This window comes from Brassica oleracea, chromosome C2, assembly GCF_000695525.1.
Source record: "Brassica oleracea var. oleracea cultivar TO1000 chromosome C2, BOL, whole genome shotgun sequence".
NCBI classification, from domain to species: Eukaryota; Viridiplantae; Streptophyta; class Magnoliopsida; order Brassicales; family Brassicaceae; genus Brassica; species Brassica oleracea.
In genome coordinates, this window is record NC_027749.1 from 29,854,482 (window position 1) to 29,858,417 (window position 3,936).

Sequence of the window (3,936 nt, forward strand, 5' to 3'; positions counted from 1 at the left end):
AAAAATGCAACTCGATCATCTTGTCATAAAAAAAGCCGCATAGCGGCAGGGATTCAAAGCCACGTACGGCCAGTCCCGAATATGAAATAAGGCCATTTAAGGCCGAAACATCAAACATAAAAAAATCTCTCGCAAGAGATCTAATCAAAGTCATCCTCAGAACTCACGCTCCCTCTTCACCCGTCGCTTCGTCCAAGCCTGGAGCCATGTCACCTCCGTTTTCTCTGACCACCGGATCTTTCTCCTCTCGGTCTTCTGAACACGTCGGAAGAAAGCACGCGGATTTCATGTCAGTTTGGATGAGATCAAAATCTCCATCCACGACTGCCAAATCTCCCTTGCAGCCGGACAGTCGGGCCTCTTTGGCATCTAAGGCCGGAGGAGTCTCACTCTAGAACGACTGAACCACGGCCATCCCACCCTCAATCGTCGCCAAGGCTAAATCCCTGCTCCGAATGCACTAGGGAGCCCAGAAAGGCAGAGATCTTCGCCAAGCGAGCCTGAAACTCAGAGCAAAGAGCGGTCGTGGCCTCTTGGATCCCACGGCTCGCTAATCCTGCATTGCCCTCGATCTGACGCTGAAGCCGACGCACCTCCGAAGATTTGGCCTTCCTGGCCTTCTTCTCCTTAAGCAGTGAACTCGCCGTCTTTGCGAGGTCCCTCTCGAGCTCCCCTATCGCGACCACGAGTTTCGACACTTTCGCGGAGTGAGAATCCTTGACAGCCGTCAGCATGGCCTCAGTTTCAGACCATCTACCCTCCAGCTCTGACAACTCCCCGGCAAGACAACTGGTCTCAGAACCGCACTCGCTGATCATCCCATCGATCAACGACATGAACTGCGAAACGAGAAGAAAGTTAGGGATTTTTTGTCTTTTAAAAGTATATAACAATCAAAAGATTAAGCGAGCGACAACCCTTTCCGCGAAGCCCCGACGATATGTTTGGGCCTCCTTGCTGCGAAGATTCCCAGTCACCGCCCTTGGTAAACTTCCTCTTCCGGCTCTTAGGCTGAGCAACCGGAACAGCACTAGGAGCACGCAGCACCAGAACGATCTCTTTCCTGGCCGGAGGAGGTGGCATAGAGTCAGCAGCCCTCTCCTTATCCTCGACGAGAATCGGAGTCGTGGACAATCCGGCAGGTAGAGCCGAAGCATCCGGAATGCCCGAGCTTGCGAGAGTTCCCGCGTCTTGCGGAGTCACGACCTCGGTACCGTGACCCAGAGCAATGGCCAGTGTAGAAGAGGATGGGAACTCGGCGCCAGCTCGAACCAGTTCCTTCTCAGCTTGGCGACGAACTAGTCTCTCTCTAAAGGAGAGATGGTCAGCAACGCAAGCCGGCGCTTCGACCGGAGAAGTCGGAATCGGAGCCGGAGAGGTGGCCTCGCCCATCTCAATGTCGGAACTTCTCTTGTCACTGTGGGAAGAAGTCATGTTGAAGGTCGAATCTAGGTACCCACTTATAGAAGTAAACTTCGTCCAATACGCCTAACTTTGGAGGTTTTTGGAGCTAGAGAGGTTTTGGAGGTTTGAAGAAGGGAAAGTGTGAAGCAAATGAATGACAAGAGCTCACTACTTATAGAAGTATGAGCTCAGAATTTTATATATTTTTAATTTATACTTTCTCAAGAATTTTCTTCCAGGGAGTTTAAAGTAAACTTCGTCCAATACGCCTAACTTTGCCAAAATCGTCAAACCGCGCGCTAGAGTCTCGACTCTAACGAGCTGGGGGGCTAACTGTTGGGGTCAAAAACTGTTACGACGAAGTTAACATTCAAAACCTCTGAAGAAGAAAATGAAAACTTTCTTCGACAAATACTTTTTCCAAATCGATTCTTTCTTACGAAAACCTTTGCGGAGGAAACACGAGACATCGGACAAGAGCTAGAAAAAAATTGCTACGCAACGACCGAACGCGTGTTCTGCTCGGTCGCTACGTGGCGACCGAGCTCGAGTCAAACTCGGTGGCTACGTAGCGACCGAGCATCCGTCCCGCTCGGTCTCTACGTAGCGACCGAGCATCCGTCCCGCTCGGTCTCTACGTAGCGACTGAGCTCGAGCCAGCTCGGTTGCTACGTAGCGACCGAGCTCTTCTGAAACGTTGATACGACACTCCATTCATTCTCGTCTACCCTTCGATGCTATCTCCCGACGACCGTATCAAACCCATTTCATGTTTCCTGCTATTCTAAGTCATCGATCAAACTTTATGGTAAAAACCGCGGAAAGTTCGTTCTTTATCGAAAGAAGCCGTAATAAACGCTTCGAGTCAGAAGACAGCCCAAAGGGACCTAAGACATGACTCGAGGCCCAACTTATGATTTCTTAACCAACAGCCCGTAAGCCGCATGACGGTTTACGCTTGGTTCGCAAGGAAAGATAAATGTCAAGTTTCCGCGGATAAATACGAAATTCTGAAGATAATTACGAAGATCGAAAAAAATGGAATATCTCCATTTTTATGCAATGACGGCTTAAGGGCAGAAGAGGAAAAGTGTAAACCGACCTAGGAGCCAGTATATAAGGAGTCCTAGGCGAGAGGCATGGAGAGGATTTTTGGGGAGATAGAGAACTTAGCACTTAGAACAATTAGGGAACTTTTCGTTTTTGTTATTTCGAGCTGCGACTCAATTAGGTTTGGCCGTCTTAGGGTTGCTAGAACTAGGAATCTCGCCGACAGCTCTCGAACCCAGGCTTATACCTTGTTGTAAACGCTCATACGCAAATTCGGAACAAGAGTTATCTTTGCTCTCCTTTTACGATTTCTTATATTTTATCGTTGTTATCTCCTGTTCTGATTGCTTAGCGTGTGGTATTAGCAGATATCCAGAACCTCTGGGAAACTAGGGTTCTCCTACTTTCCTTATTTAAACGAAAATCGTGATCAATTGCTCAGCTTCACCACCTTCTCCTCCTTAGTGTGTTTTGATGACGATCACTTCTCGGATAACTTCGTCTCGTGGTCTTGGTCACTTAATGTGTTTCTTCGTCGGTTTGTCTTTGGTTTCTTCTTCCGATTTCTTCGGGTCTCCATACCGACTTCTGATTCTGAACTTGTTCTACCTTGATCCATTCTCAAGCATTCCCCTTGGTCTTGAATCCCTTCTTTTCTTTACGTCTCATGGCTCATCCATTCTTACTTGTCTCCATAACTCTTTACGCTGTCCACAACAGTTCCTTAAGTGTCCTCCTCAAGGCCTCCTTAATCGTCTGCAGTTGAATGATCGCTGGATTATCTTCTTATCTTTACTCTGCCATAACACTATCATTTCCCATGATACTATCTTGTCCTTTCGATAGATATCATCCTTGTCCAGATTCCTCAAATCCTTCTCGATCTCCCTTTCCCCAAAAACTGATGAAGTCCTTTCCCAACGAAGTCTTGTTTCCTCCCATCTATCCAATCCATAGTACTGTCCAGTCCCTCTAAACCTGTCTCTCCTCTTTCGCTTCGGGTTTGGGTTTGGCCTCGAACTCCTTCCACTTTAAGGTTTTCATCCCTTAAAGTTCCGATCAACGAACACACTTACTCGCTGCAACTCAAAAGGACACCTCACACACAAGCTAGTAGACAACTAACTAAATAATCTACTAACCCAACAAATACAAACAATTCAACCTAACCACAATGCTTACAAAACAACCTAGCAATGCTAACCAGCAACCTAACAATTATATCCAATCAACCTTGCAATTCTAGATTCCGCTACTTCAATCCTAATTCCTAAAACCACAAATCCTATCGATGGATGTGACCGGTTTCCCTAATGCCTTTTGTGACTCATTGTGACTCGATAAAATATTCAAAACCGATTAAATCATGAGTTCCAGAAGCATGAACGAAACCATGCTCTGATACCACCTCTATAACACCCCCGGACCGTCCTAGACATATGGTCGATCAACCGGCCAACAATCAAACAAGAACATGACCGA